This window comes from Macaca thibetana, chromosome Y, assembly GCF_024542745.1.
Source record: "Macaca thibetana thibetana isolate TM-01 chromosome Y, ASM2454274v1, whole genome shotgun sequence".
Classification (NCBI taxonomy): domain Eukaryota; kingdom Metazoa; phylum Chordata; class Mammalia; order Primates; family Cercopithecidae; genus Macaca; species Macaca thibetana.
The window spans coordinates 7011809-7038518 of NC_065599.1; the positions used below are offsets into that span (position 1 = coordinate 7011809).

Genomic DNA, 26710 nt, shown 5'->3' on the forward strand with positions numbered 1-26710 from the left:
TTCTTCAAGGTTTTCTAGTTTATTTGCATAGAGCTGTTTATAGTATTCTCTGAAGGTAGTTTGTATTTCTGTGGGGTGGGTGGTGATATCCCCTAATCCCTTTTTATTGCATCTATTAGATTCTTCTCTCTTTTCTTCTTTATTAGTCTTGCTAGTGGTCTATCAATTTTACTGATTGTTTCAAAAAATCAGCTCCTGGATTCATTGACTTTTTGGAGGGTTTTTTGTGTCTCTATCTCCTTCAGTTGTGCTCTGATCTTAGTAATTTCTTGCCTTCTGCTAGCTTTTCAATGTGTTTGCTCTCACTTCTCTTTAATTGTGATGTTATGGGGTCAATTTTAGATCTTTCCAGCTTTCTCTTGTGGGCATTTAGTACTATAAATTTCTCTCTACACATTGCTTTAAATGTGTCCCAGAGATTCTGGTTTGTTGTATCTTTGTTCTCACTGGTTTCAAAGAACATATTTATTTCTGCCTTCATTTCATTATGTACCCAGTAGTCATTCAGGAGCGGGTTGTTCAGTTTCCATGTAGTTGAGCGGTTTTGATTGAGTTTCTTAGTCCTAAGTTCTATTTTGATTGCACTGTGGTCTGACAGACAGTTTGTTACAGTTTGTTACAATTTCTGACAGTTTGTTACTGTCTGACAGACAGTTTGTTACAAATTTTACATTTGCTGTAAATCCTCAGAGGCTTTAAATGACTTTAGGCAAAAAAGTTTGTGTGAGGGAAAAGACTTAGTAGGATATTAGTCACTTTATTTATATAGTTTATTTTATATTTATGAAATTTATTGGGACAAACTCCAAAGTTGGATTGTTGTTTGTAAGACAAAAGTCATACTACTTGTGAGACTGCCTTGTAAGCCACATCCTACAATTTTCCCAGGCATATGAAATCAGTAATTTAATTTAAAGCTTTAATTTAATGACCAATTTGGTTAGGCTGGTCTCAAATCTTGACCTCGGGTGATCTGCCAACCTCAGCCTCCCAAAGGGCCGGGATTACAGACATGAGCCACCATGCCTGGCTGAGGGTGGGCTTTGATTTGTCATTGGATACTCATTATCTTCCAAGATATCTACCATCCTCAACAAAATAAAACTCCCAAGAAATATTTTAGAACTAGTCAAAAAGCAAAGCACTTAAACAAATGTAACATCCTATACAAAATAATAACAACAATTAAATGACACAAGCTAACAACCTGGGATTCAAAATAAGTAGATGAAATATCCCTCCAATGGACAGACAGACAATGATAGAGATATAAAGATGGAACAAAGGATTTCAAATGAAGTCACATGAGATACCACGGAGGAGAAATGCAATTGTTGAAATGGAGAGCACAAAGGCAGAAATTGGAAAGGTACCTCCAAAAATGCACATAGGAGCCAAAAGACAGAGAGACACCTTCCGAAAATGGATCTAGTATGAAAAATGGGGGGAAAAATGTCCTTCAAATGCTAAAAGATGGAAGATAGAAACAGAAGTTTTGCCAGTCCTAAAAAAAAAAAAAAAAAAAAAAAAAAGACCCAGAAAGGAACAAAGAGAAAAAGACTAGCAAGAACTACATTAGGGCAGAAAGGCTGAGAATTTTCCAGGGTGAAAGGAAAAAAAAATGGCTTAAAATGGAAAATTTTCATAAAGTAAGGAATAGGTTGATTGAAAACAGAACAAAGCAAAACCAAATTCTGATTTTTGAGTACCTCAAATATAAACAAAATATGTCTAATTCTTCCAATGAGAAAGAGCAGGTGATATGCAAATGAAAACTGGGATAACCACAAAGTAATGTAGGATACAAAAAGCAGTGGCTTCTCATCCGCACCAAGTGCATGGGAAAGTAGATCAGCCTAGGTTTTATGTCTAGCCAAACTATTATTTAAATGATAGCTTAAATCCAAATCCACTTAATTCATAGAAATCTTAAAACTATATATTTCTGCAAGGAAGGTGAGAAATAAACCCAGAATATAGCATTATACTACAGGTAATTACAATATGTTACTCCAAAGAAACAATAACCTGAAATCAAGTTTTAACATGATCCACAGCCCAAATTCTCTCAGAATCTAACACAGTGTGGGGTAATTGAGAGGAAGAAAGATGCCAAAGAGTAGAGAAAATGTTAAATCTATAGCTTATTCTGAAGAAAATTATGGATACTAAAACGTTTGATAGCTAATAAGAATAGATGTATCTTCATTAGAATATAAGTGCAACATAAAACAGGAAATATGATGAATCCAAACTATAAGGAGGAAAAAAAAATAAGAAAGAAGAGTATAATAATAAGGTCAGTAAGAGAAACTTTTAAAATTATATAATGGAAGTCAGGAAAACCAAAACAAAAAACAAAAAAACAAACCAAAAAAAAAACAAGTTACATTTTAAAAAGCATGATTTATAAGTATAAAATATAAAACAAAGTGGCAGAGATTAAATCCGTAATAATGATAACTGCAGAAATACAATTAGGATAAACAGATAAAATGTGATTAAAATACATTTAGCAGCATATTGTTGAAAACAGATATATTTGAAACAAACATACACAAACTTGAACGGGAAGAGACTAAAAATTTTAAATGTAAGAAATATGTAAATAAAAAAATCATAGGAAACAAATTTAGTATCAAACAAAAATCATAAACATTAAAAATAGATAATAAATACTAGAAAAGGAATGGAAGATGAAAAAGGTATAACTGAGACTTTATTTAACATCTAAAAAAGCTTCAAAACACGTAAAAGGTAAGTACAAGTTTATGTATACATACTATATATATAAAATAGTATATCCATATGGATTAAATATACAAGATAAAGGAAAGATAAGATGAAATGTTACAAGAGAATAAAACACAACATTCTTGGAGTGATGAACTTACAGACAAAATCTAATTGAAGATACAGGTCACACATCGTGACTCATACATATAATTCCAGCACTTTGGGAGGAAAAGGCAGGCAGATCACTTGAGGCCAGGAGTTCAGGTCAGCGTGGCCAAAACAGTGAAACCCCATCTCTACTAAAAATACAAAGGTTGGCTGGGCACAATGGCTCTCGCCTGTAATCCCAGCACTTTGGGAGGCTGAGGTGGGTGGATCATCTGAGGTAAGGAGTTTGAGACCAGCCTGGCCAATATAATGAAACCCCACCTTTATTAAAAATACAAAAATTAGCCAGACGTGTTGTCAGGCACTTGTAGTCCTAGCTACTTGGGAGGCTGAGGCAGGATAATCACTTGAATCCAGGAGGCAGAGGTTGTAGTGAGCTGAGATCGTGCCATTGCACTCCAGCCTGGGCAACAGAGCAAGACTCCATTTCAAACATTAAAAAAAAAAAAAAATTCCAGGCCTGGTGATGTGTACTTGTAATTCCAGTTGCTTGGGTGGCTGAGGCATAAGAATAACTTGAACGTGGGAGGCAAAGGTTGCAATGAGCTGAGATTGAGAGATTGAATTCCAGCTAGAGCAACAGAGTGAGATAAAATAAATAAGATATAAAAGACTGAAATAACTGATATGTGTGATCTGGTGGCTATCTATGGAAATAGATACACCTCAAAACACACACACACACACACACAATACACACACAAACACATATATATATCTTTAGTGTTCTGTCTTATACCTTTACAAGGGAACAAGAATAATTGTAAATAAAGAAGCCACGGAGACAAGTAAAGAAGAGAAGGAGAGAAAACAGAATAAATCCAAATAAATCTGAAAATATGATATAATCAAGATAGGATCAGAAATCAGTGAAATAGAGAAAAAATAGTTCATCTAATTACCAAAATGAAAACTAGTTTATTGAAAAGCATTATAATATAAACAAACTTCTAACAAGACTGACCAAGGAAGGGAGACAAATTATGGAAACAAATAGTCTTTAAAGAAAAAAAGGAAAATCACTTTTAAAACACCAAATAAATCAAAATATAAGAAATACAAAATAATATTTTAACAGTATAAACCCTGATATTAAAAAACTAAATTGAAATAGTTAAGGAAAAAGGAAATAACCTTAAACTGAAAACTATTAGTATTGAAAGAGTAACTAAAAATCTCCCACACAAAAACTCACCACTGCAGATAATTTTCACAAAATTTTCAATAATCCTTTGCATTGAAGTTTTCTCCAGAAAATATAAAATTAAATAAAGCTATCAGAATCCTTTTGTATGGATAGTTTAACATTCGTATCAAATGTGTAAAGTGTATAACATCATGAAATTATAAATGAAATTCACTTATAAATGTAGATGTACACATCCTAAGTGAAATATTTACAAACCAAACTTAGTAAATAGTGGCTATTTTTAGAATATACAGTATATTCCACTATAACAGAAGAGGCCATTTAGTAAATGTTCCTATTATTATGAAACGTGTTATTTTCTAGATTGAATAGATACTTAAAAATCTATTAATTATAAGAGCACATTAATTATAAAGAAGAATCATATAAAGAGCTGTAGAAATGTCAACTGATTAATTTGGCAATAATCAATATTTATTTATGATCAAAGGAAAGCATTTGAAAAACTTGGAAAAAACTGATAATTACAGTTAATTCATATTATTTGATAATAACTGTATGTCAAAAATCTCTCCTCAACATTGTATTTACAAAAGAGATGTTAGACTCATTTCTTGTAAAATCATGAATGGGAACAAAAGTTTGTATCAATAGTATTCATCCTCACACTGGATGTCAGTGGGCCATACAATGTTAGAAGTTATATAGGATTTAAATTTACACATATTAAAAGGAAAAAGAGAAAATGGTCATTTTTTGAAGATAGTGTAACCATTTTTATGGAAATCCTGTAATTTAGCAGAAAAGCTGCTAGGAATAATAGAAAATCCAAAAAGATGACTGAACATATAATCAATATATAATCATGTTTTAATATATATATATTATATATATATTAAAATTATATTATATATATAATATAATTTATATAAATATAAATTTATATATTATATTTATATTATAAACATAATTAAATATAATCATATAATCAATGTAAAAAGATCAATATTCTTCTCTACTAGGAGTACAAAATGTAATTGAAGGTATCAATTCCAAAATAATAACAATAATAATTAATTAACCTACAATGCTTAAAGTCTTTAATAAAACTATGATCAGATCTCAGCAAGTAATACACTGTGTCAGTTTACAAGTGAGATAACATAAGTTTAGAAGATGTTTGTTTTACCTCAAACCAACTTTTAAATAAATATAATTCCCGGCAAAGAGAGAAAAATGTTGCACATTTTGACACATTGATTCCATAATGTATATGAAAGAATAAATTCTACAAAAACCAAGAGGAGTGTTGGAAACAGAAAACTTATGGCATTTGTAATATTTGAGTCATACTTCATCTTGCAGAAACAGATCAGCAACTGCACAGGGCCAAACATAAAGCCCTAGGATTGGTTGATGTATTTAGGATTAATGTCAAAAGCTAGTATTTTTGTTGGGGGTGGGAGATGGGATATTGTCCATTCAAAATTTACTCTTTCTCCTCTCCAGTCTTCTGTGTGTGAAAGGTAAATAAATGAGTTCACTCTTGCCTTCTGGTTCTCCCTGGGTTTCAGGCAAGGAAGACACTAGCAGGTAATCTGGAGGACAGAAGGTGAGGAAGGCCTGTGTATATGATCTCCAGTTCCCTCCCTAGTAGGTAGGTCCAGTTCAACCTCAGTGGGTATCAGCAACTTCACATAAGGGCTCCACTACCCTGTGTTGGTGTCCAATATCCTGTCCCCATCTTTACTATATTTCTCAAGTTGCATTCTATCTTTTCCTATCAGGGCCCTGGCTGACACAACAAGCACTGGTAAAAATACATTGTTTCTTTCATGTGTCAAAAGCAATGCTTCCCTATTGAAAAAAAAAAAAAAATACCTACCTCACTCCATATATAAAAATATACTCTGCATAGATTAAAAATGTCAGTATGAACAATGAAATTCTGAGGCTTATAGAAAAATTTGCAGGAATTTTTTTTTTTTTTTTTTAATGTTGGGTTACAACAGGATTTCTCTAACAGGTGCTACTTAGGAGAAACTATTATAAAGAAAAATATGTTGATGGAATTTTGCTACAATAAAACTAACGGTTTTGTTTCAACAAAAACCAGGCATAATAGATGGGAGCCAGTGGGAGAAGATTTTTACAGCATGTGAAACTCAAAATGGTTCAGTTTATTTTTATTTTTTAGAGATGGGCTTTTGCTATATTGCCCAGAAGAATGCTTACTTCATGGGTCTCACACCAGAGCAGGCATAAGACTGAAGAAATCAAAGCAACATCATGTATCTATGTGCAAGTCTGACTCTGTTTTAAAAGTTAAATGTTTAAAAAAATATTTTGGCTTGAATACACAATTTTCATTGTATATGCCAACTGTAGTAAAGAAAATATCAATTTTGCTTTGAGACAGGGTCTTGCTCCGTTGCCCCACCCAGAGTGCAATGATGTGATTACAGCTAACTGAAGCCTGCATTTCTGGGTTCACCACAGCATCCCTAGTAACTGAGATTGCCAGCACATGCATGTCATCACACTCAGCTCACTTTTTATTTTTTGTAGAGATGAGGGCTTGTTATGTTGCCCACAGTATCTCAAACACCCAGAGCTCAAATCATTCTCCCTCCTCAACCTCTCAAAACACTGGAATTACAAGCATGAACCCCCAGGACTGGTCCCAGATCTTTAAAATATTCCCTATGCTTCTTTTCTTTCTAAAAAATGCCAAGCTTGATTGGATTTTCCCTCACTCCCTCATATAACAATATTATATATTTTATCATATTGGAACTCCACATGAAACCCTCTGAAACACATAAAAGCTCCCAATGTCAATACAATTATTGTTATGAAAAAGCCGCCCATGGAGATATAAACCTTGCCTAAATCAAATACAATTTTGATATCTTTTCCTTTTATTTAATTAATTAAATAAATATTATTTAATTTTTTGAGATGAAGTCTCCCTCTGTTGCCCAGGCTAGACTGCAGTGGTGTCATCTTGGCTTACTGCAACTTCCGCCTCTCAAGGTCAAGCAATTTTCCTGCCTCAAGTCTCCTGAGTAGCTGGGATTACAGGCATGTACCACCACGCCTGTCCAGAGCTGCACGCCCCGGCCATAGCGAATAATAATTAAAGATTAAACGCCTGAGCTATATTCATTTCCACCTTCTACCTCCTCCCTATCTTTGCCTTTTTTCCCCTATACTAATACCTCATTAAAGATGGCGCTCTTCCTGCTTCTTCTTCACTCACTTTTCCCGCGCCCGGGAAAATTGTTACTTAATAGCACAAGCGCAACATGACGTCCGACCTGAGAAACCGAAACTAACCTGGCCACACCCTTGGCAATGAGATCATTTCTGCCTTAGCCCAACCCCTTCCCTTCCAAGTGTATATAAGGCAATGCATTACCGCCATTAAACGAGACTTGATCAGAGCACTGTCTTGTCTCCATTTCTCGTGTCTCTTGTTCCCCAAATTCCCACCCCCTCCTCCAGGGCCTGCTCTGACTATCCCGTGGGCCGGGATACGTGGCGCCCGAACAGGGACCTGGAAATGAGGGACTCCGTGAGGAAGAGGACGCCAAAGGACGGTCGACCGCTAACAAAGGCAAAAGGAGTCAAACTCTTCCGATCACCGTGGGAACCTGCCGCGTCTGAATCGAAGGTAAGTGACGCGTCCAAAATGGGACAAGAATTAAGCCAACATCAAATATATGTAGGACAATTAAAAGGCTTTAAAGATACGAGGAGTAAAGGTAATGATTTGTTTAAATTTTTTGATTTTGTAAAAGACACTTGCCCTTGGTTCCCACAGGAAGGAACTATTGATATTAAAAGATGGCGTAGAGTAGGGGATTGTTTTCAGGACTATTATAATACTTTTGGGCCAGAAAAAATTCCTGTAACCGCCTTCTCTTATTGGAACCTCATTAGAGATTTAATAGATAGGAAGGAGGCCGATCCGCAAGTCATGGCTGCGGTCGCTCAGACAGAGCATATTTTAAAGGTTAGCTCCCGCTCTAACCTCACAAAGCCTCCGCAAGATACGGAGGAGGATCTCATTTCCCTCGAAAGTGATCATGAGGAAATCAAGTCTCCTTCTGTAACAGATAAAGAAATACCACATGAAAACAAACCAAAAAAATACCCAATTTTACAGATGCTTCAAAAGGAGGAGGAAATTAATAAGCCTAACCAATCGGATATAAATTGGGATGATTTAGAGGAAGAGGCGGCTAAATATCACAACCCTGATTTGCCTCCCTTTACTTCATACCCACCTCCATATAATAAGACACATAATGAGGCTTCTGCGCCCATTGTTATGGCAGCAATAGATCCCAAAGAAGAATTAAAGCAAAAAATTGCTCAACTAGAAGAACAGATTAAACTTGAAGAGTTACATCAATCATTGATAATTAGGCTCCAAAAGCTAAAAACAGGAAATGAAAAAATACCTAACTCAGACGCTATGGAGGGTTCCTTGCGCCCACTTCAGCGGCCTGGACAACATGTTCCAAGAGGGAGGTTAGTTGCTAGCCGACATAGAGAAGACTCCTCCCCTAAAGACATTTTTCCGGTCACTGAAACCATAGATGAACAGGGACAGGCTTGGAGGCATCATACTGGATTTGATTTTACTATTATAAAAGAGTTAAAGACTGCTGCCTCTCAGTATGGGGCTACTGCTCCATATACTCTTGCTATAGTGGAATCTGTAGCTGAGAATTGGCTCACTCCTACAGACTGGAATACCTTAGTCAGGGCAGTTCTTTCTGGGGGAGACCACTTAATTTGGAAATCCGAGTTCTTTGAAAATTGTAGAGACACAGCTAAAAGAAATCAACAGGCAGGAAATGGTTGGGATTTTGATATGTTAACTGGTTCAGGTAATTATGCAGACACTCAGGCCCAAATGCAGTATGACCCTGGACTGTTCTCACAAATCCAGGCTGCTGCTACAAAAGCCTGGAGAAAACTTCCCGTTAAAGGAGATCCAGGGGCCTCACTCACAGCGGTTAAACAAGGACCCAATGAGCCATTTTCAGACTTTGTGCATAGGCTTATGACCACGGCAGGTAGAATCTTTGGAAATGCAGAAACGGGTGTAGATTATGTTAAACAGTTAGCTTATGAAAATGCTAACCCCACCTGCCAAGCGGCAATCAGACCTTATCGAAAGAAAACAGATTTAACAGGATACATTCGCCTTTGTTCAGATATTGGGCCCTCATATCAACAAGGCCTAGCAATGGCCGCCGCTTTTAGCGGCCAAACAGTAAGAGATTTCCTCATTAACAAAGGTAAAGATAAAGGGGGATGTTTTAGATGCGGTAAAAGGGGACACTTTGCAAAAGATTGCTGTGAAAACCAAAATAAGAGTCCAGAAGCAAAAATCCCAGGCCTTTGCCCAAGGTGTAAAAGAGGAAGGCACTGGGCAAACGAATGTAAATCTAAAACTGACAGTCAAGGAAATCCTTTACCCCCCAGGCAGGGAAACAGGATGAGGGGCCAGCCTCAGGCCCCGAAACAAGCATATGGGGCAGTCAGCTTTGTTCCAGCCAGCAACAGCAATTCATTTCAAAACTTAGTAGAGCAACCCCAGGAAGTGCGGGATTGGACCTCAGTTCCACCTCCCACACAATACTAACACCTGAAATGGGACCGCAAACCTTAAATACCAGAATATATGGACCCTTACCACCTAACACTTTTGGGCTACTTTTAGGAAGAAGTAGTGTCACCATGAGAGGCTTACAAGTCCTCCCTGGAGTTATCGATAATGATTATGAAGGAGAAATTAAAATTGTGGCCAGAGCTATTGATAGTATTATTACTGTCCCTCAAGGAGTTAGAATAGCTCAGTTACTCCTGCTACCTTTGGTTAAAACAGAAAATAATATCCAATACTCTAATAGAAATATAAAAGGTTTTGGATCATCAGATATATATTGGGTGCAACCAATTACAAATCAAAAACCCTCTCTAACCTTATGGTTAGACGGGAAGACATTCACTGGAATAATAGACACAGGGGCTGATGTAACTATCATTAAACAGAAAGATTGGCCCTCTCATTGGTCTACTACAAAAACTTTAACTCACTTGAGAGGAATTGGGCAAAGCAGTAATCCTAAACAAAGTTCTAAATACCTAACATGGACAGATAAAGAAAACAATTCAGGCCTCATTAAGCCATTTGTCATCCCTTACCTACCTGTTAATCTTTGGGGGTGAGATCTGCTCTCTCAAATGAAAATTATAATGTGTAGTCCAAATAATATAGTTACTGCACAAATGTTAACTCAAGGATACACCCCTGGTAAAGGTCTTAGAAAAGGAGAAAACGGTATCCCACGGCCTATACTGGTTTCAGGACAACTTGATAAAAAGGGGTTTGGAAATTTTTAGCTCAGGCCACTGACATACCTGCACCCCAAAGGTGCGCTGACCCCATTACTTGGAAACAGATGAGCCCGTTTGGGTTGATCAGTGGCCTTTACTCAATGATAAACTAAGTGCTGCCCAACAGTTAGTGCAGGAACAACTAGCAGCAGGACATATTGAGGAAAGTAATTCCCCTTGGAATACACCTATTTTTGTTATTAAAAAGAAGTCTGGTAAATGGAGACTCTTACAAGATTTAAGAGCAGTAAATATCACTGTGATCCTTATGGGTGCCTTACAACCAGGATTGCCTTCACCGGTTGCGATTCCTCAAAAATATTTTAAAATCCTTATTGACCTTAAAGATTGCTTTTTTACAATTCCCCTTCACCCTGCTGACCAGAAAAGATTTGCCTTTAGTCTTCCATCTACAAATTTTAAACAACCAATGAAGCGCTATCAATGGAAAGTCTTACCTCAGGGTATGGCCAATAGTCCTACCTTGTGTCAAAAATATGTAGCTGCCACTATAGAGCCAGTCAGAAAAACATGGGCACAAATGTATATTATACATTATATGGATGATATTTTAATAGCAGGAGAAATTGGCGAACAAGTCTTACAGTGCTTCGCCCAACTCAAACAAGAGTTAACAGCAGCCGGACTACAAATAGACCCAGAAAAAGTACAATTACAAGATCCATACACCTATCTTGGTTTCCAGATTAATGGACCCAAAATCATTAATCAAAAGGCCGTTATACGTCGTGATCATTTAAAAACTTTAAATGATTTCCAAAAATTACTGGGAGACATAAATTGGCTTCGACCATACTTAAAGCTCACCACAGGAGAGTTAAAACCTCTTTTCGATGTATTAAAAGGAGACTCTAATCCAAAATCCCCCAGGTCCATTACTAAAGAAGCATTAATAACACTCCAACAGGTAAAACATGCCATTACAACACAATTTGTTACCGGTATTAATTATTCTCAGCCATTAATATTCCTTATTTTTAACACAACAATAACCCCTACTGGCCTATTTTGGCAGAACAATCCCATTATGTGGGTACACCTGCCCTCCTCCCCCAAAAAGGTTTTGTTGCCTTATTATGATGCAATAGCTGATCTAATTATCTTGGGAAGAGAAAACAGTAGAAAATACTTTGGAATAGAACCCTCTACCATTATACAGCCCTACACTCAATCACGCATCCATTGGCTGTTACAAAATACGGAAGCCTGGCCAATTGCTTGCGCTTCTTACACTGGCGCGATTGACAACCATTACCCACCTAACAAACTTATTCAATTTTGCTAACTTCATGCGTTTGTATTTCCCCATATTACCAGTAAAGAACCTCTCAATGACGCATTACTAATTTTCACTGATGGATCTTCCACAGGACTTGCCGCTTACACTTACACTTACAATAATGTAGTCGTTAAATTCCAGACCACTTATACATCAGCTCAGCTGGTCGAATTGCAAGCTATAATTGCAGCACTATCAGCTTTTCCTTGTCAGCCACTTAACATTTATACAGACAGCGCCTACCTGGCTCATTCAATACCCCTCTTAGAGACAGTGTCTCAAATTAAACATATTTCAGACACAGCTAACCTATTTTTACAATGTCAACAACTTATCCGAAAAAGGACTACTCCCTTTTTTCTTGGGCATATTAGAGCACATTCAGGATTACCGGGACCTTTAACACAAGGTAACGCAACAGCTGACATGGCAACAAAAACCATAGCCACAGTCACTACAGACAATTTGCAACAAGCGCAAAAAGCACATGTCTTACATCATTTAAATGCCCAAACCTTAAGACTTATGTTTAAACTTACCAGAGAACAAGCTCGACAAATAGTTAAACAATGTGCCAACTGCATAACATATTTACCTGTTCCCTATCTAGGAGTTAACTCCCGAGGACTCATCCCCAACGAAATTTGGCAAATGGACGTTACTCACCACTTAGAATTCAGTCAACTAAAATATATCCATGTATGCATAGACACCTATAGTGGATTCATCAGTGCAACTCTCCAAACAGGAGAGGCCACCAAACATGTCATAGCTCATTTATTACACTGCTTTTCCATCTTAGGAATACCCAAACAAATCAAAACAGATAATGGCCCCGGTTATATAGCCAAAGCCTTCTTACAATTTTGTAATACCCTACAAATTAAACATACCACAGGCATTCCCTATAATCCCCAAGGACAAGGTATAGTAGAAAGAGCTCATCTGTCATTAAAAACTATTATCACAAAATTAAAAGGAGGGAGCTGGTACCCCGTGAAGGGTACCCCCAGAAACATACTCAATCATGCCCTGTTTATCCTTAATTTTTTAAATTTGGACAGTCACGGAAAATCGGCTGCCGACCGTTTCTGGCATCCTGAATCTCAAAAACAGTTTGCAATGGTAAAATGGAAAGATCCACTTGATAGTTCATGGCATGGCCCCGATCCAGTTTTAACTTGGGGAAGAGGCTCAGTATGCATCTTCTCACAAAAAAATGATGCAGCCAGATGGCTGCCTGAAAGATTGGTAAGACAAATAAATCATAACTATTGTCAGTCCAGGGAAGATAAATCTCCCTGAGAAGTTCTTTCCTTCTTGTTTTTCAGAAAATGAAGCCTAACATGAAATTCCTTTGGAGAATAATTGCTCTATATAACATAGTGACAGTCTATGCAGGTTTTGGTGACCCTCATAAGGCAAAAAAATTATTACAAAAACAATACGGCCAGCCTTGTGATTGCAGAGGGGGACAAATATCTGAACCTCTGTCAGATAGAATCACCCAGGTGACCTGCACGGGCAAGACAGCTTACCTAATGCCAAACCAGTTATGGAAATGTAAGTCTACCCCAAGAGATACCTCACCTAGCGGGTCGCTCCTAGAATGCCCTTGTAGCTCTTTCCAATCTTCTGTAAATAGTTCCTGTTATACCTCCTATCAACAATGCAAATCAGGCAATAGAACATATTATACGGCCACGTTACTAAAAACACAAACTGGAGGCATCAATGACGTACAAGTATTAGGATCCACTAATAAACTTGTACAATCTCCTTGTAACGGCCAAAAAGGAAAGCCTGTTTGTTGGAGCACTACCGCCCCCATTCACATTTCTGATGGAGGAGGTCCATTAGATATTGCAAGAATTAAAACCGTCCAGAAAAAATTAGAAGAAATTCATAAAGCTTCATATCCTGAACTTCAATATCACCCTTTAGCCCTGCCTGAGATTAGAGATAATTTTAGGCTCGATGCCCAAACCTTCGATATCCTCAATGCTACTTACAATTTACTTCAAATGTCCAATACAAGCCTGGCCCACGATTGTTGGCTTTGTCTTAAAATGGGCCCCCCTATTCCTCTAGCTATACCTAACCTTTCATTGCCCTATGTCAATTACTCAAATGAATCCTTAGTAAATAATTCCTGTCCTATTACCTCCCCCCTCTTAGTTCAACCGATGACATTTTCTAATTCCTCTTGCCTCTTTTCACCATCATATAATAACACTAAAGAAATTGATTTAGGCTATGTTGTGTTTGACAACTGTACCTCCATAATCAATGCCACCAACCCTTTGTGTGCTATAAATGGCTCGGTTTTCGTTTGTGGAAACAACATGGTATATACGTATCTACCTACAAATTGGACAGGGCTTTGTGTTCTGGCCACTCTTCTCCCCGACATTGATATCATCCCTGGAGATGAACCTATCCCCATCCCCACTATTGAACATTTTATTTATAGACCGAAACGAGCCATACAATTTATTCCCTTGTTGGCTGGGCTAGGAATCACCACTGCTTTTACTACAGGAGCCACAGGCCTAGGAGTCTCACTAACCCAATATACTAAATTATCCAATCAATTAATTTCAGATGTACAGACCTTATCCAGTACTTTATAAGATTTACAAGACCAAGTAGACTCGTTAGCTGAAGTAGTTCTCCAGAATAGAAGAGGTCTAGATTTGCTAACGGCAGAACAGGGAGGGATATGTTTGGCTTTACAGGAAAAGTGCTGTTTTTACGCCAACAAATCCGGAATCGTCAGAGATAAGATAAAAACTTTGCAAGAAGAACTAGAAAAGTGCAGAAAAGGCCTGGCCGCCAATCCACTATGGACTGGACTCGATGGACTTCTCCCCTATCTCCTGCCATTTCTTGGTCCTTTACTCACTCTTTTACTCTTCCTCACTCTCGGGCCTATAATCTTTAATAAGCTTATGGCATTTGTCAGACAACAAATCGAGGCCTTCCAGGCCAAACCTATACAGGTTCATTATCATCGCCTTGAGATGACTGAAAATGGTGAGTCTTATTTACCTTAATAAGACCACCTCCCCTGTGTGCTGAACTGGACAGTCAATGACGGGTAAGAGGACACTATCTCCATCGGAGCCTAAGACAGGAGGGCCGCCCTTGCTGCTGCCTTATCCCATGATGGGCCTAGAAGGTGGGGATGAGTTGACCCAACCTAAGACAGGCGCAGTTCCCGAGGGGTTTTCTTACCATAAAAATATAAAAAGGGGGACCTGTCCGGAGCTGCATGCCCCAGCCATAGCGAATAATAATTAATGATTAAAACGACTGAGCTCTATTCATTTCCACCTTCTACCTCCTCCCTATTTTTGCCTTTTTTCTCCTGTACTAATACCTCATTAAAGATGGCACTCTTCCTGCTTCTTCTTCACTCACTTTTCCCACGCCCGGGAAAATTGTTACTTAATAGCGCAAGCGCAACATGATGTCCGACCGGAGAAACCAAAACTAACCTGGCCACACCCTCGGCAATGAGATCATTTCCGCCTTAGCCCAACCCCTTCCCTCCCAAGTGTATATAAGGCAGTGCATTACCGCCATTAAACGAGACTTGATCAGAGCACGGTCTTGTCTCCATTTCTCGTGTCTCTTGTTCCCCAAATTCCCACCCCCTCCTCCAGGGCCTGCTCTGACTATCCCGCGGGCCGGGATACACGCCCAGCTAATTTTTGTATTTTTAGTAGACATGGGGTTTCGGCATTTTAGTCAGGCTGGTCTTGATCTGCCCACCTCAGTTGGTGAAAGTGCTGAGATTACAGGCATGAGCCATCGCGCCCAGGTGCTTTTATTTTTAACACTATGTGCTTTAATTTTTTCCTATTAAAACTCTGTTGCTAGTAGCATTCATTGTTTCATGCATTCACAATAAATTATTGCAAGCCCACTTTCCTGCCTCTTCTATAAAACTGGCAACAATGATGTTAATTGTGCAGGAAAAATATAACTGTAAATCATCTCTCTTTTCCAGCAGGATGAAGGTAACCAATGTAAAGTAATAAATTGAATATTGTTTATTTTGCCCATATTTGGCCAGAGGCCATTGTTTTAAAAGCACAAAATTACAGCCCACTTTCTTCAATTAGGCATTGTTCTTTGGCTCCTGAATCTAACCAAGAACATGTAAGATGTATCCCAAATCTCATGGTAATGACAACTGATTAATTTTCTTAACAGTAATGGAAGGTTTTCTTTTCATGATGCATTATTTATATTATTCATATATGTGGACATTTTTGCGCCAACTGTATATAAAAGAACTGTAATATTTCTTTTTGATACTTTCCTCTCACTATAATTATGGCATAGTGGAAGAAACACTGTTCGTCACTTTCTAATGGTTACAGCTAAATTCCACTTTGTATTCCAATAAATAGTAAACAGATGTTCTTCATAAGATGTAAAGATGATATTTTATTTTTAAATATACCTATGGATACTTTATTTTAGAGTCTTGACGTGACAGTCAATTTCAGAATACTGATAAAAAAATATTTTGCAGCCTGACTTAGGAAGCAGAACCAAACCCAAACTTTATCTACCAATAGGCTTATTCATGCATTAAGAAAAAAGAAATTGAGACAAACGTCTCCTATCTTCCCTGCATATGTTACATATGTATCTGTTACTCTCCCCTTCTTTAAATGTCCCATGTCTTGATAAATTAGCATGGCATATTAATCATCTGATAAACTAATTCAATGGTCAACTTGTTCCATACCTAATCCATTCTCACTTCTTTGATGGGTCTTAGAAATGAGATGGCCATTCGCTAAATACATAATTCTTTGGTGGTAAGAAATTCAGATGGTGTGCCAAGATGATGTAGAGGCCAACCACCCCTCTGCAAAACAAATCAAATTATACCCTCTAGATGTCTACCTAGGCCGAACTGGGCAAGTTAACAAATAACTATTAGTCTGAGTAATTAATCTCAAAATGCAAATCAGAGCTTGTCACTTTTCTGTTTAAAAATGTTCCTTCATGGGACTCCAGCTGCCAGCATGGTAATTACCAAACAGAATCAATGAGATAATACATGCACACCAACTTCTGTAGCTTTGGGGCACTTTGGGGATGGTTAAGAACTGGGAATTGTAGGACTTGTCCATTTTACCTGTCCCATTGGCACTCCATTGCAATTTTGTACCACTATATCTGCAAAGACATTTGTTCAATTGCTCCACATTCTTCAGTGTTCCTCTAGCACAGTTTTTTCAGATTCTCTTTTTCTATAGACTTCTATAGTCTACCATATGCTGTCTCTACCTCAGTACTGTTCACATTAGGGGCCAGATCATTGTGTGGGGTGGAGGCTGTCCTATACAGCGGTTCCAAAATTGCTCTTAGTTAAGAATGTCTGTTCTGCCTGATAACATTCTTCTAAGTCTTCAAAATGCCCTTGGATATCTCCACCAACATTAAGCTCATCTGAGAGCTCCAGGTAGAGTCGACTGCCCTGTTTTCCTCCAACAACTTGAATTCATCCCTCCTTTATTCATCCTTGCCCCAGCACAGCATTGTTGCTCACTATAGGTCCCCAATTCCTCAAGACAGCCATTCAGACATGTGGATGAGCAGCTAGCACATTTGACTCACTGAGTGATAAGCAGATGCTGTGAATTCTCCTAAGATAGTAAAAACGCAGAGAGAAGGGCATTCATTGTGTCAAAAGCAGCAGCTGCATTTTGAATATGGTAAGTTTGAAATATCTTTAAGGTTGTTCTGTTTGTATGGAGACTGGGGGAGAAACAGAGATTGAGATGTAGAAACAGATCATCACCACAATTATTACTATTATCACCAAAACTATCATCACAATAATTGTTATCTTCATTGCTGTCATCATGACCATCACCATCATCATCAGCAGCAGCAGCTCCATCATTAGGTCATAATCACTGTAACTTTCACTATACTCATCACCATCACTACCATCACCATCATCATTGTCATATCACCATCACCTTCACCATCCTCATCACCAACATCATCAAAATCGCCCTCATTTTTACCATCCTTATCAACCATATTATCATCATCATCACAATCATCACCATCCTCCTCCTCATCATAATCATCTAGTAGTAGTAGTGTATAATTGTATATATTTTTCATCGTTTGATTGGTTGTGTTCTTTGGGTGCTGGGTTGATAGTGTTTTGTTTAAACGGATTTGATTTTAAAGATCTACAACTAATAATTCCTTTTTGTCCATCTGTTAATTAATTCAATACAGAAATACTTTGCAACTATTTCGTCTCAGAGGTTACTTCAGGAAGTTATCTTGCATAAACCATATAAGCAATGGTCTTAAAAAGAGCCTTTTATCATTTTTTTTTTCCTAATTGGTTTTTAATGGTGGAAAGGATAATCTGTTTATATTTGGTTTAAAAAATATTTCAGGGCCAGGCATGGTGGCTCATGCCTGTAATCCCAGCATTTTCGGTGGCCGAGGTGGGTGGATCACAAGGCCAGGAGATCGAGACCATCCTGGCTAACACGGTGAAACCCTGTCTCTACTAAAAAAAATACAAAAAAATTAGCCAGGTGTGGTGGCGGGCATCTGTAATCCCAGCTACTCGGGAGTCTAAGACAGGAGAATGGCATGAACCCGGGAGGCGGAGCTTGCAGTGAGCTGAGATCAGGCCAGTGCCCTCCAGCCAGGGCAACAGAGCTTTTTTTTTGTTTTTGTTTTTGTTTTTGTTTTTGTTTTTTTGAGATTCCGTCTCAAAATTGATATATGCATGTATATATCCACAATGGATATATACATGTAAAATTTTTGCCATCAGTACCACCTACAAGGCCACTCCAGTTCAAATTGTTAAGACCTATCCTCAGACTTTGTGAGTAACTGGAAGCCTGGATAGAGCCCAGGAATCTGCATTTGGAAAAATTCATAGCCAGTTTGAGAACCACTGCTGTATATCACGGGACTTCTGTACTCTTCTATTTATGTCTACATGGTAATTTAGAAAATCTCCACGTGACTTCATGAAGCTAGTCCTTTACATCAGGGGTCAGAACACTTTTTAAAATAAAGGGTAAGGTTGTATATATTGTAGGCTTTGCAGGTCACATAGTCTCCTTTGCAACTACTCAACTTTGCCTTCGTAGTGTGAAAACGGTAACAGATACTACGTAAATAAATGGGTGTATTTGTGTTCCATTAAACTCTTTGGCAAAAACAGACAGAAAGTGTGATAGATTTAGTCTATGGGCTATGCTGTCCACCCTTGCTTCCCATTTCTAAAAGGAGATAAGACCCCCTTTTAGATAAATAACTGTCATGGTTGAGCTTCTCAGTTTTCGTTAGAGCACATATATCAATGTATTCTCTCTAGCTCCACTGGTGACTGAAGGATGTGCTCTGAAATTCACTGACCATACAGAGACTACACTTCAGACATTTCAGGCTTCAAATTGACCATCATTCAGTTTTGTAAACAACATTTAGATAAGAGAATCGATATTGTCAGGCTCTAGACTTCAGCTTTGAACACTCTCCTCCTTCTGTCTGAAATGATCTTCCTCCCAGCAATTTGGTCAGTTACTCATTCGTCAAATTTCCCCTTACTGCATTTTCACTCTCTCAGTCTGGGATACATACTCCTCCCAGGTGTTCTCATATATCCCCAGCTTTCTGCATAATTGCAATGATTATACTAAATATACTAAATTATACTAAATTATACAACTAAATTCCAGTTAGTTGTGCAGTTTCCCCTATATAGCTTGCAAGGAAAGTGATAGGATGACATTTAGCAAAGTGGCCTGAAAATTAGAACAGGCTCAATAAATATTCACTGAGTGAATAAATGAATAAACTATATGTTTGCTAATGCCTGGGGCCCTTATGGAAGCAAACATCAACAAACAACTCAGTGACAATGTAATTAAGGATATAGTGGTGCCTCCTTGGACTTACAAGGTTGCACAAGAATTGAAGACAAGGTTTTATCACCAGCTTGAGAACTCATTCACAGCATTATCTGACAAAGAAGTCCACTGCAGAAAAAGCAGAAAGAGCAGAAAAAGGAGGCTGACTGAGTACGACCTCCTTTGCTTTTTGCAGAATTTCTTGAGAAAAAACTGGAAGTTCTTTTATCAGCCATTTGCCTAATGTTCTACAATGAAAACTCTTTCCAAATTTCCACTGTGCTAAAGGCTTAGACTGAAATTTGTCCAAATTCATTTTCATGTTCACCAGACGAATTCCCCAAACTGGCTTATTCTTCAGTAAACCCAACCTTCCAGTTAGAACTCTTAAAAGAGATGCCAGGCACAGCATATTACACCCAGTGCAAAAGAGCCTAATTCATTTGAAGTCATATTTCCCATCTCGCTTTAAATCTCAGGCTATCTCTAATTTGCCACCAGCTGACAGCTTCCAAACCCAGGAGTGTCCCAGGAGGATGACTCCCAACCTAGAACTGCCTGTATAACATTATAATAGAAATATCCTCATCTGTTCCTGTCATTTTATTTCTATATGTCACTAAAAGATACAGCTGTTTACAAACCAACAACAGCAACTACTACACAAGTTTTCTCGTTTCTGAATATCCAAGTTCTTTTTAGGTGAAAAAGAAAAATATCCTAGGTAAGATTTTTCCCCCAAGCTAGTCTCTTCCATGAAGCACCCATGCCTTTCTTTCTTCTTTGGGAGTATTTGTAGTATGAGCAATGACAATGGACATTAATGAGTTTTGCTTGCCCAGCATTCAGTTTTCCTCTGGGGAGCAATCTTACCGGGGAGCAATCTTACTTGCATCTACCTAGAGCCTACTGGACCCACCCAATCTCTTCTCAACTCTAGGAAGAGATTCTAAGTGTCTCTTCAATCTAAGTTTCAATCTAAGTGTCTCTTTCAATCTAAGTGTCTCTTTTCACTGGATACAGACACTGGTTGGTATGCAACTAAAATTAGGCCAATATGCATAGTTCCCAGGCCAATATGCTTCTCTGAGAAAACAGTGACATACTAGGAAATGCTGTTGACTGCCTACCATCACACAAAGACAGCGTCTCTGAGAAAGCCAAAAGAAGAAACATGGCACCAAAGTGCCAGGTTCCTAACGGCAATGATTAGACCACAGGACAATATTTTCTAAACTAAATGTACTGCTAGTAAAGGGAGTCTGAAAAATCTCTTCTTTTCCCTTAAGTCAATTTAACCAGAATTTCTTTCACTTGCCAACTAACTGTTCCGAAGGTTGCAAAATCTCAAAATATATATCCCTCCAATAGAGACATATGTATGTAGAAGCTGGGTTACAATCTGTCTAACTTTTGAAATCCATGTCTTTTTTTAGACAGAAGATTTTTCTTTGTCTCCCAGGCACACAGCTGCAGTGAACTATGATTGCAGTGGTGCTATCATAGCTCACTGCAGCCTCAACCTCCTGGCCTCAAGCAATTCTACCACCTGAGCCTCCCAAGTAGCTGTGATTACAGGTGCAAATTACTGTACTCAGCTGAAATCCACTTTTTGCATATTATGCCACAGTTATTGACTACTTTCTAATAAGTAATCACAAATTTAACAGCTTCAAAAAATGAATTTACTTTATCAAAGTTTTTGCTTATCAGGAATCCAGGCACTAGTTCAGTTGGATCCACTGCTTCAAAGTCTCTTACTGATGAAAATGTTGGCCTGAGCTGGGGTCTCATTTTAAAGCTGAAAGAGGAAGATTCACTTACAGGCTTGTTTGCAGGGTTCAATGCCCTAGGGAATGCTGGACTGAATGCCTCTGTTCCTTGCCAGCTGTTGTACAGAGGCAGTTGTCAGTTTCTTGACATGTGCACCTGTTCAACGTGGTTGCTCGTTTCATCAAAGCATGAAAACCAAGAACGCAACAGAAAGGGTATGCTAGCAAAACAATTTATATGCTTATATAACATAATTATGGAAGGGGTGTTCCATTATCTCTATCATATTCCATGAGATAGAAGCAAATCTTATTTCCTCCCTATACTTAAAGAGGAGGGAGTTACACAAAGGCAGTGTCTTTTACTTGGTAAAATGTCAGCCTTGGGAGACTGGAATTCAAGACCTACTTCCCTAGTGGACAGAGGAAATAGGACACAGCCTAAAGGTTAAAAATGTGTCAGAAGAGCTTTCCACAGACAGAGCAATGGGTACTGAGAGAGTATTTTAGGAACCAGAAATGCAGACTCTTCTGGCTTCTGGCATTCTTAGGCAACATATGTACGCAGAATATATCTAATCCAGACTGCATGCATTTCTGGGGTTTTGTAACTAATTACCACAAACTTGGTGACTGGAAACAACAAAAATTTATAGTCTCTCACTGTTCTGGGGCAAAGTCCAAAATTAAGATGATTCCTTCTGGAGGCTCTGAAGAAAAATCTATTTCATGCTTTTGACTTGGATTGTGCTTCATGCTTCCAACTTGCATTGTGCTTCATGCTTCATGCTTCTGCTCTTAGTTCCTGGTAGTTTCCAACAGTGCTCCCTAGCTTAGGGATGAATCACTTCAATCTTTACTTCCATCCCCACATGGTGTTTTCCTCATTTCTGTCTTTGTTGTTGTGTCTCTTCATCTTATTTTTTTTTTTTTGATATAACAGTTTTTATTTTAAAATACCAATATTTAGGTGACAACAGCAAATACAAACTTTGTCAACTATTTAACTTCCCATGAAAAAGTTTAGATGTCAACTTAGATGGGTGAGGGGAGGGGACACATGATTTTTCAAAATACTTCTGGGGGGCACATGTGCAAAATACTTTGTGGATCACTGCTTTAAAACACTATTTCTCGGGAGGCCGAGACGGGCGGATCACGAGGTTGGGAGATCGAGACCATCCTGGCCAACACGGTGAAACCCCGTCTCTACTAAAAAATATAGAAAAACTAGCCGGGCGAGGTGGCGGGCGCCTGTAGTCCCAGCTACTCGGGAGGCTGAGGCAGGAGAATGGCGTGAACCCGGGAGGCGGAGCTTGCAGTGAGCTGAGATCCGGCCACTGCACTCCAGCCTGGGCGGCAGAGCGAGACTCCGTCTCAAAAAAAAAAAAAAAAAAAAAAAAAAAAAAAAAAAAAAAAAAAACCACTATTTCTCCAACTGCATTGAGGAACAACTTACAGAATCACCTGGAAAGGGTGGCCAACTTTTTAAAAATGCAGATTCCTGGGCTCCATCCCCAAAATGGGTTATTAGGTTTGGGGTGGACTCCGAATAAATCAATTTTCAACATGTACCCCAGGTGGCTTTCATGAAAACCATTTAGAAAGCACTACTTAAAAAAATAAAAAAATAAAAACTAGCATTTTACAGTATTGTAGCAAAGGTTGAAGAGGGAAAAAACCTCATATACATTTCTGGACTGAGGATACAACTGATATAAAAGCTAAACAGGAGTCAGAGCTCACATAGCAGCACTGGTGGAGGAGCCTAAAAATAGGAAAAGGTCACTAGGGAAGGAAGGTACTTTCCCCAAATTCCTAACATGGTCAAAGGATAGAACCAGAAAGGAAGGGCCCAGGCAGCCTAAGCCTACACTGTGGGCTCTCCACTGTGGTTGCACTTTGGGAGAAAACAGAAGAAAGTTCTTTTCCATCTTGAACCAGTCTGAGGGAAGTCCATATTTAGGAGGGTCAACCATCACACCAAAATAAAACATGCCCTAACATAACCTGATTGCAAAGCAGGTGACAGAGTATGCTTTAGGAAGCACTGCTGGAGGAGGCCAGAGGGTACTTGCCATGAAAAACCCCTTGGGACATTCTGACAACACTGTTGGGATGGTTGAGGCATCTGTTTCCTTTTGGTCCTACCGTTGGCTTAAAGTGTAGTCTCAGAGCACTTGTCTTCTGCCTGCTCTCTGGGTGGGGCTTGCCAGTATCTATTCTCTCTTCCTAGGATCACAGAAAAACTGAAGCTTCCTGGCAAGCAGTTTCACCTCCACAGGCTTTACTTCACACTTCTCACTGTCAATGCTAAAAGGCCACCCTGCTCCCTCAGCAACAAGCAAAGTGCATTGGTTGGCTTGGAGACATTCTGTGCCCTCAGTGTGCAGCTTGGGGTTTCAAACCTTTCGAGTTCCTATAGTTATAAAGTCTCCTTTGCTGATGGTGTCTGGTTCAATGCAGATGTTCATAAAATCTTTGTTCAACAGGTCAAGCTGAGTGTTCTGTATTGTGATGGACAGTTCAATGGTGGACAACTGCACATCTTTCCAGACCTCTGGACTCACATCTTGGGAAATGGCATCCTCTAGTTGTGCCCAGTAGGATGCAAGACTTTGTAATATTCTCCTGTAGAAAGAAGGACTTTGTACAGGGTTCTATTCTGGTTCACTGGGAGGTCACTCTGTAGGTCCCATGTGTGAAATAGAGGCCTGGTGAGTTGGAAGCCACTCTTTGAGAGTGCTAAAAAAGTGAGCTGCTTTGATTTTTAAAGGCCCAAGATATTAGTACTTGCTAACTTTGATGCCAGCATCTGTGAAAGATCCCCATCAAAGGCCAGTCACTGCAAACACAGGCTGTTCCTTATCACCCTGGATCTGCAAGACATGAAGTGGAACTGTCTCTCCTTTCACAATGGCAAATGTGGCAACAGTAATATGTCGGACTTTGTTTCCATGTTCAGCAAAGATGATATGACTCAAACTACTCGTCCCTCCCAGTGGAATAAATCCAACAGGAATCTTACTGAAGGGAGCCTCATGTGTTCTTTGAAGAACTCCAGTAACAACCTCCTTCAGCATCCCATCTCCTGCAACAATGATCACATCTGTTTTTAACATCAGTTTCAGGAGTTCCTTGGCTTGTCCCTCATAATCTGCCTTAACAATATACACATCCATCCTGGATAGATGTAAAATCAGGGCAGCATTTTTTTCAAATCTAGTAATGGCTTTGCCTTTGCAAGCTGCAGGATTGAGAAAAACAGTTGCCTTCTTCACTTGTGCATTTGGAGAAATGAGTTGATTGCCAAACACCTGAGCTTCTTGATAGGCTTATCTCCTTAGTAGGTTATCACAGTGTTTTCTATACAGCCAATGACATCCCCAGGTCAGGAGGAAGAGCCCAGCTGTGGTTTTCTTCCAATGATTTCAAAGTGTTTTGAGGAATACCATCATCTTCTAGAGATTTGCCGGGCTGGTCCCACGCGTGGCTCTGCCTTTCCTATGTGTGTCTGTTCTTACAAGGACACTAATCATATTGGATTTAGGATCTTCCCCTACACAGTATGAACTCATCTTACCTTGATTGCATTTGCAGAAACCCTATTTCCAAATAAGGTGAACTTCCTAGGAACCAGGTGTTAAGATATCAACATAACTTTTTTTGAGACACACAATTCAACTGTAACACAAGTCAACTCAAAACCCATCCAAGAGACAACTTTATTACTGATGATGTGGTCTGTCAAAGTTTTTAAAACACAGATTCTAACCTATGCTCCACAGTCTTAAAATAACTGTAAAATCTCAAAGAAATTGATCCTTCTCAAGTTAGGAACTCACAATACCTTTTCATGGCTACTCAAATTTAGATAATGATGATGTAACCATCATCATTCTGATGATGTTTTGGATGATAATGATAATGATGATGATAATGATGATGAAAGTATCTATGAGACCTTAAGTTGAATAAAATGCAAAAGGAAGATCACTTTATCCTAAGTCTTAGAATAAGCTTTCCCTAATGATGAACTCAGTTATTTTCCAACCTATGAACTTTAATTTCTTGGAAATGATTCATTCTGCATTCAATTAAATTACAGCTGACTGCATCTAAAAATAGGCCATCCAAATGCCCATCAATGATAGATTAGATAAAGAAAATGTGGCATATATACACCGTGGAATACTGTTCAGCCATAAAGAAGGATAATTTCATGTCCTTTGCAGGGACATGGATGAAGCTGGAAACCATCATTCTCAGCAAACTAACACAGGAACAGAAAAGCAAACACTGCCTGTTCTCACTCACAAGTGGGAATTGAACAATGAGAACACATGGACACAGGGAGAGGAACATGCCACACTGAAGCCTTTCAGTGTGTGGGGGACTATGGGAAGGAGAGCATTAGAGCAAATACCTAATGTAGATGACGGGTGGATGGGTGCAGCAAACCACCATGTCACGTGTATACCCATGTAACAAACCTGCATTCTCTGTACATGGATCCCAGAACTTAAAGTATTAAGGAAAAAAAAAAAAAAAAAGAAACAGTACACAGGGATAAACAGGTTGCTAAGGCTGAGCAGTCTAATACTATACAGTAGATACATATGGTAGTTTACATTTAAATGGAAATTAGTTGCACTTAAATGAAATACAAATATTTCTTAACCGCCCCCCCCCCCCCCCACACACACAAATAGGCAACCAGCTGCTTTCTCAAAACTAAAAACCAATTAGCTTATTGGTCATTCTATCACACTTGTATGCTGACTTCTCTCCTTGTAACACCTCAGGGACTGGGCATTTCAGGGAACCATGCAGTAAAGAGAATCCCAGCTTGGCTGGCAGTTGCTGTGCATTCACCATCTGCAGGAAAAAGCTGAGCTTCAGCGGCAAATGGCTTTGCCTTGCTATATGCTGACAGTTTGTCATAGGAAATGGAAGTATCCTATTTTCTTTTAATTTCTAAAGCATATTATAAAATATATTGCTTTTAAAATGTTACAAAAACATGTGGCTTCCAGCTCAAAATATACAAGCCAAGAGTTTAATGCATTTTCCAAAAAATAAAAATAAAAAAAAAAATCACATAAACTCTGGGTGTATTCATAACATATAATGTGATGCATGAGAACAAATGCTTGACACTGAGGAGGATGCCTGCAAAAGACTAACTGGAAGGAATAAAAAAACATGTTTTCTAAGACTTTTAAAACTATATATTAGAAGA

The 26710-nt window shown here is 38.5% G+C and overlaps 1 protein-coding gene and 1 pseudogene across 4 annotated transcripts in view; both read right to left on the reverse strand.

Moving 5' to 3' along the window:
• Positions 1-26710, reverse strand: part of LOC126947159 (neuroligin-4, X-linked-like) — a 324049-nt gene that overhangs the window by 201809 nt on the left and 95530 nt on the right. The gene's annotated exons all lie outside the window — the stretch shown is intronic.
• LOC126947170 (acylglycerol kinase, mitochondrial-like) lies at positions 23868-24926 on the reverse strand (annotated as a pseudogene).